The sequence below is a fragment of the Erpetoichthys calabaricus genome, chromosome 14 (assembly GCF_900747795.2).
Source record: "Erpetoichthys calabaricus chromosome 14, fErpCal1.3, whole genome shotgun sequence".
NCBI classification, from domain to species: Eukaryota; Metazoa; Chordata; class Cladistia; order Polypteriformes; family Polypteridae; genus Erpetoichthys; species Erpetoichthys calabaricus.
The window spans coordinates 93,118,697-93,127,091 of NC_041407.2; positions in this window are offsets into that span (position 1 = coordinate 93,118,697).

The window sequence follows — 8,395 nt, forward strand, 5'->3', positions numbered from 1 at the left end:
GCCACGCTCAATTGAGGTTGCCCTTTTGAAGCTTGCCTTTTTGTGCGCGCCCTTATTGAATAGAGCCGTACAAGATAGTATTACTGTCACAGAAAATTAAAGACACACAATACACGGCGGTAGCCCATGAAGAACGGTCAGCTCAGCAAGTACACATCAACAAAAGAAAGGCTGAAAGAAAAATACGACCAACAAAAAGAATGAGGTCAAAGTCCCTTACCATTTAATATAGACTGTTCCTACTAATGTTTATGCACTACTGTTCTAGCGCCCGTTATTGTAATGGGCTAAATGACTAGTTCTAAATAATTTTGTTTTTAGTGTCACTGGGTTCTGGAGATCAGGAGCCTATCCTGGTACCAGTGTGGACACCCAAGACTTACTGGTCGGCACACCGTCACTCACTCGCTCTTAATGGGTAACAGTTGGAGACGCCGATCATTCTAAGCTGTGCATGTGATGCGAGGAAAACCTCAACGTAGAGATTGGGCCAGGATTTAAACCCTGTCTCCTGGAGATGAGAGGAGATCTTCACCCTCACTGTATGGTGCCCACTGAATGACTCTAGGCGGCAAGACCTCAATCAGGAAAAAAGGCCATAAAAAAAATAAAGCACCCTCAGAGTCACACCTTAGAAGGGACACAAAGCTAATCTCATGTACATGCAGGTAGAACAGGGAGATTTAGTGTCACAAATGAACAAAACTCAAACCAAAGTTGTTAGTGTGTGGGGGGGAATCATAAGAAACGTGACAAACGAGAGGAGAACTTTCAGTCCATCAGGCCTGTTTTATTTAGCTCATACCTAAGCTGTCCCAACATCTCATCCAGATTCTTCTTAAAGGCTGTCAGGGTTTCTGCTTCAGCTCCATGTCTCAGTAGCTTGTTCCAGAGTCCCACATAAAGAAGAGCTTCCTGACTTCAGTCTTAAATGCACATCCCCATACTTTCCACTGATGTCTTTGAGTACGAGAGTCACCTTTAAGCGAGTTTGTCAAAGCCTTTGAGGATTTTAAATACCTGAATGAGGCCCCAATGCGCTCTCCTCTGCCGGAGACTCTTCTTCTTTTTCTTCTTTTGGCTGCTCCCGTTAGGAGTTGCCACAGCAGATCATCTTCTTCAGGTTTAATTCTCTGAGCCTTGGGAATCCTTGGGCGGAGTGGTGGCTCTGAGGCTAGGGATCTGCACTGGCAATCAGAAGGTTGCCGGTTTGAGTCCCGTAAATGCCAGTAGAAACTCTGCTCTGTTGGGCCCTTGAGCAAGACCCTTAGCCTGCAATTGTTGAGCGCTTTGAGTAGTGAGAAAAGCGCTATATAAATGCAAATTATTATTATTATGTCCTCAAGTTCTGGAATGCTCTCAGTTGCTCTTCTCTGCACAGCTTCAAGTGCGGCTTTGTCTTTCTTGAGATACGGTGACCAGAACTGCACATGGGACTCCAGATGTGGTCTCACTAGTGCATTATATAGACAGCATAAAATTCAAAAGTTTTTGTGATATAACCTAACATTTTATTTGACTCTTTAATTGCTTCTGCACATTGTTTAGTTGATGAAAGCGTTGCATTTGTCATTCCAACAGATGGCACATCACAGACAATCGCAAAAATAAAATGCCTTGCACTTGAAATGTTGTGTCAACATAAATCCATAAAATCCTTTCCAGAGGTTACTTCCCTTCTTGTATTTATAATTGATGCTCCTTTTCCCCACATGTAGCACTTTGCTCTTTTCTACATTAAACTGCATTTTCCAGGAGTTTGCCAAGTTCTGAAGCTTGTCCAGGTCCTTTGTGCTGCCCTTTCATTGTCTGCCATCCCTCCAATTTTATTGTCAGGTTTATTAACTATGCCAGAATCAATGTGATTACCGTAAATCAGAAAAAGTAACAAACCCCTGAGAGACTCCAGTGATTACCCCAATCTCCTCTTATTTGTACTCTTGGTGTTTTGCCCGGTTAACCAACTTGAGATCAAGTTTTGTAAGCTGACGCTGTCAGCTTTTAGGTTAAGAATCAATCTTCAGCGTTGGTACTGAGCAGGGCCGGTGCCACCATTAAGGTGAATTAGGCATTCATCTTGGGCGCAGAACATAAGTGGGTTGGGGGGCAGCCTCACGGGTTAGCTAGTGAACAGTTGGTTGGCGCACTCATAAGCTTGGCCTAGGGCACAAAATAACCTAACACCGGCACTGGGACTGAGTCAGAGGCTTTTTGGAATAAATAATGTATGCTTTGTTTGGTCAGCTATTCCAGTTGCTTCTTCAAAAAAAATTAAAACATACTGTAGGTTTGGTAGGAACTTCCTCTCATAAACCCATTTTGGAAGTTATTTAGTAGTTTTTGTGCTTAGGTAATTTTCTAAAGTATTTCTTCTTACTAATACTAGTACTAATCCAATTAGCAAGACTGTTAAAGTTTGGCCTGAAGCTGCCATTTACCAACTCCAGGACTGCTTTGAACAAACAGACTGAAATATATATTTTCATCAGACAGACTTAGAGACATATACTTCATCTGTGCTGTCATATATTAATTACTGTGTGGACATTGTCACCGTCAACAAAAGGATTAAGGTCTACCCACATGAGAAACAATGGATGAAAGTGAAGTCAAACAGCTGCTCAGGGAAACAGACAAAGCCTTTAAATGAGGAGACACCTCAGCCTACAGAGCTGCCAGAGCTAACCTCAAGAAGGGCATCAAGTCTGCTAAACTAATGTACAAACAACGGATCGAGGAGGACTTGGACAGTAACTCAAACTCACAGCGGATATGGCAAGGCATCCGATTAATCATGGATTACAAAAAGAAAAACGACGTACAATACACACTGGCCAATAACAATGCCAACCTAGCAGAGGAACTTAACAGTTTCTTTGCACGGTTTGATAAGGACAATAAGCAGCCTCCAGTCAGCTTCGAGCTGACCGGAGACTCACAGCCTGTAGTCGTACTGTGAGAGGCGGCCGACAGCTTATCCCGGCCAACACATCCAGGTCGCTAGATGGAGTCCTCCCTGAAGCATGGAGGTGCCCTGGATTCCCGCAGGGCATCATGGGAGATGGAGTTCGACTTCACAGCCCTGCTGGGTGCCGTGGGTGCCATCAGGTGACGCTGCAGGGAGACGCAGGGATTTTTATTTTCCCTATAGCCTGGAAGTACTCCCAAGTCACGGGGACGGAAGAACAGAAGTACTTCCGGGCTGAAGAAAAATATAAGGCTTCATCTGACCCGGAAGTGCTATTCAATCACATGGACTGAAGGACAGGTGCTCTTCTGGGTCAAGGACTATTTAAAGGACTGGTGCAGACCCAGCAAGCTGAGACGGAGTTGGGAGGGAGTGTGACAGAGCTGCTTGGGAGGAGAGGAGGAATATTATTTATGATTACTGATTTATTGGTTATGGTGGTGGAGGTGCTTTGGGGCACTTTGAAGAAGAAACTTAAAATACTTCTGTGTGCTTTTAAACCAGTTTCTGTATTGGTCTGTTGGGTTTCATGGGGCAACAGCGCCCTCAAGCGTCCACATATTTACAGTACACATACATGATGTGCGGCGGGCACTCGAAAAACATCAATACAAGGAAGGTCCTGATAATGTGCAAGGGGATAACCTGTCGTAATGACTATCGACCAGTCACTCTCACCCCTGTCATCGCAAAGTGCTTTGAACAACTGGTAATCACCCACATCAAAGCCTCCATCCCAGCTGATCTAGACCAACACCAGTTTGCCTATTGGTCAAACAGATCAACTGAGGACGCCACCTGTGTGGCTCTACATGCTGCCCTCTCGCACCTGGAAAAGCCCAACACCTATGTTAGGATGCTCTTCATTGACTACAGCTCTGCATTTAATACCATCATACCTAACCATCTGATCCAAAAACCCTATGCACTAGGACTTGCTCCGTCCATATGCAACTGGTTACTGGATTTTCTCACCAACTGCCCCCAGTTTGTCAGGATGGGCAAACACACATCCTCCACCCTTACCCTGAGCACTGGTGTGCCGCAAGGATGTGTACTAAGTCCACTTCTCTATGCACTCTTCACCCATGACTGTCAACCCATCCACCAATCAAACATTATTGTTAAATTTGCGGATGATACGACTGTCATTGGGCTTGTAACAGACAACAATGAAGCTGCATATAGGGAAGAGGTTCAGAATCTGGCAGCATGGTGCAACACCAACAACCTGGTCTTAAATACCAAAAAGACCAAAGAAGTGATTCTGGACTTTAGGACCACTAAAAAGACCAATCACAGTCCGATAACAATCAATGCAGATGCTGTGGAGAGAGTTTCCAGCTTTAAGTTTCTAGGAGTCACCATCTCAGAGGACCTGTCCTGGGCTGACAACAACTTGGCTATAATAGGCAAAGCACAACAACGCCTCTATTTTCTCAGGAAGCTAAGGAGAGCTGACCTCCCCCAGAAGCTGCTGGTTAATTTCTAGAGATGCACTATAGAGAGCATCTTAACTAACTGCATGATGGCCTGCAGGTACTACAGCTGCACCAAGGCTGCTAAAGAAGCCCTGCAGCGGGACTGAACTACCATCACTCGAACTCTTGTATAAGACTCGCTGTGTGAGAAGGGCCAAAAACATTCTCAAGGACAAAACTCATCCTGGAAATTCTTTGCGCTCCTCCCGTCAGGAAGACGCTTTAGGTTAATCCGTGTACAGTACGCACAAACGGACTAAAAAATTGTTTTTTCCCATTTGCCATAAACTTTGTGAACACTGAATCTCCTCAGTCTGAGATCATTTTTAATTGAACATGTGCAATAAGCTATATTGGTAATGTGCAATATACTAATGTAATACAATATAGAAAATGTAATGTAGTATTCATTAACAGGCACAATAACAATTTATGCTGCTGTACTTTGAGCAATAATAATTGTGTCTGGTTACTTGATCACTTAACACTGTATATGACATATTTGGAATTATTTCACTTTTCTTTAAATGCACCTTGGGGCTGTCACAATAAGTAATTTTGTTGTGTTACACAATGACAATAAAGTGCTTGAACTTGAACTTGAACTTGAACTCGAACTTACACCAGTAAGGTATATAGGTCCTGTTCAGCCTATATACATCGTGCTTCCAATACAACTCGGAGTCCTGCCACGTGCAAAAGTTCGCTGACGACACTGCTATCGTGGGCAGGAGGAGGAGTATAGGAACCTCATCAAGGACTATGTTAAATGGTGCGACTCAAACCACCTACAACTGAACACCAGCAAAACCAAGGAGCTGGTGGTGTATTTTAGGAGGACCAGGCCCCTCATGGACCCCGTGATCATCAGAGGTGACTGTGTGCAGATGGTGCAGACCTATAAATACCTGGGAGTGCAGCTGGAGGATAAATTGGACTGAACTGCCAATACTGATGCTCTGTGCAAGAGAGGACAGAGCCGGCTATACTTCCTTAGAAGGCTGGCATCCTTCAACATCTGCAATAAGATGCTGCAGATGTTCTATCAGACGGTTGTGGTGAATGCTCTCTTCTACGTGGTGGTGTGCTGGGGAGGCAGCATAAAGAAGAGGGACGCCTCATGCCTGGACAAACTGGTGAGGAAGGCAGGCTCTATTGTAGGCATGGAGCTGGACAGTTTGACATCCGTGGCAGAGCGATGGGCGCTGAGCAGACTCCTGTCAATCATGGAGAATCCACTGCATCCACTGAATAGTATCATCTCCAGACAGAGGAGCAGCTTCAGCGACAGACTGCTGTCACCATCCTGCTCCACTGACAGACTGAGGAGATCGTTCCTCCCCCACACTGTGCAACTCTTCAGTTCCACCTGGGGGGGTAAACGTTAACATTATTCAAAGTTATTGTCAGTCATACCTGCATTGTTATCACTCTTTAATTTAATATTGTTTTTTATCAATATGCTGCTGCTGGAGTATGTGAATTACCCCTTGGGATTAATAAAGTATCTATCTATCTATCTATCTATCTATCTATCTATCTATCTATCTATCTATCTATCTATCTATCTATCTATCTAGTACACCTTCAGCCCATAAAAAGCCGTTCACTGCTGGCTGCCCTTCTTTGGTGCAAATGGAGTAAACTCCTAGAAAACAGGAACAGAAGCTGACTGATCAAGGATGAATCTTTAGCACTGTGACCACAGACACCCCAGGTTTTGTGCAGCCAGCCCAAATAAAATGATCTCTAAAGTGCAGATGGATCATATGATTGGCATGGGACATGTTTGGGTTTGTGGGGCACCATTTACAGCTTCAACTCAGACAACAAAAATCCCAAATCGCTCCTTGGGACTGCTGCATCATCCTTCTTGCTGAACTGTGTAGGAGGAGAACGGGCATCCCAGCTGGGAAGAAGGATGGTTTCTTATCCAGATGGCCAGAGTCAAACAACAGATGGAGTTGTTGGCAGGATGGAAAAATAACTTTGTGTCCAGGCCAACACAATATAATGGATGGATCAGTGGGAGCTGAGAGTTGGGAGCAGTTCCATCCTCCATACGCCAGGTGGCAGTAATCCTCTCATATGGCAACCCAGCTGGGACACTTACAGGGGTGCTTGGGATTTGGAGTCCGGAAGTGCAGCCCTGTTGGGGTCCCTGGATACCTATAGAGGGTGCTGTTGGGGGGGGGGGGGGGGGCTTGGGGGGCTCCCTACTTCCTTTAAGGCCCAGAAGTGCTTCCAGGAAGACAGGGCATAGCATCAGAGGCATTTCTGGGTCTGCCTTTAAAAGGGAGCCTGCTGCCTCGCATCAATGAGGATGGAAGGAGGAAGAATTGTTTATTTTTGTGTATTGTGGATGGTCTTTGGAAAGATGATTGTTGGAAACAAGCCAGAGATAAATAAATATCTGTTATTTTATCCTAAAAGTTTGTCAGGTGTTACTGTGTCTTGGGTTTGAGGCTCTGTGGCGCCCCCCCTGGTGGTTACAACTGTCATAAACAAGAAGGACACAGCAGCTCTACAAACACCCAGCTAGTTCTCCAGAAACATGGCTCCTCGTCCTCCTTCACTGGATTACCTGTTGATAACAAGGTAGATGGCATCTAGCAAGGCTGTCTGAAGCCATTTATTGACCACATAATTGTGGGATAATCTTCTCACAATAACAAGAAGAGCAGAATTACTCTCTTATCTATTCAGGACAGGCCAACTTGTGACTGGGCATTTACCATCAGGTGCCCTTGTCAATCACCTTGGCAGGCAGAGTGTGCCCTGTTGGCATATCTAGTCCCCAACTGTGTGACCCTCATCCATTTTTGTGGTGGATAGCTGGAGACCATCCCAGCAGCATCGGGCACAATGCAGAACCAACGATTTGTGATCCAAAACTGCCCATTTTATATTAAGGATTGCTGGCTCTTTGTAAAGTACACGGGTGCTACATAGAAGAAAGTGGTTGGCAATGCTTAATCCATGTCAGGGTTGCTGGGAAGTCTCCATCACAGGGCCCACTTACACATACACCCAACACAGGGCCAGTTTGGAATTGTCAATTAATGGTGATATGGGAGGAAAACTTGACAAGAACAACATTTGGGCATGAGTGCTAGATCCATCAGGGAGCAACGCTAACCAGCACAGGACACTCTCTTTTGATCTGATGGTTTCTATTTAGGGTGGCGCAGTGCTAGCGCCGCTGCCTTGCAGTGAGGAGACCAAGGATCACATCTCAGGTCCTCCTTGTATGGAGTTTACATGTTCTCCTTGTGTCTCCATGAGTTTCTAAAGACACACCGACCCTTTAGAAGTGTGAAACTGTGCTGGAAAGTCATCATGGACTCCAGTCATCTAATCTGACATGCCCTGTGATTTCTAATCCTGTAAGATGACCTCCACAGATGACAAGATCGGCAATTGCAGTCATAAGATTTGACATCCCCACCGACTAAAGGTTAACTTGAGCTGCTGTCCGGAGAGTCACTGATGGTGGACTGAATAGCCTCCTTTCATTTGTGGCCTGTCTTGGGTTGTGTCACCTGAGGATCCATGAAGCTGGGATGAGCAAAGAAAGAAAGAAAGAAAGAAAGAAAGAAAGAAAGAAAGAAAGAAAGAAAGAAAGAAAGAGAGAGAGAAAGAAAGAAAGGATACATTAGTAGCTGGTTGTTCTCAAAGTTCTATCAAAGTTCTAAAGGTTCCATCTAGCAGAAGACCTCCATACAAATAAATGAGTAAGAGAAACCAAGACAGCAGGACAAAGTAAGTTTGAAGTTGAAAAGAAGGTCAAAAAAAGCCAAAAAACAAATTTGAAAAAAGGAACTTGAACAATGATAGATCTCGTAGCTTTGTTTTCGATAAGATGGCCTCCAGAGCCAGGTGTCCGTGCCCCGTAATGCCAAAAGTGCACACAAAAGGCCTCACGATGCTCAAATTCCAAATCGGA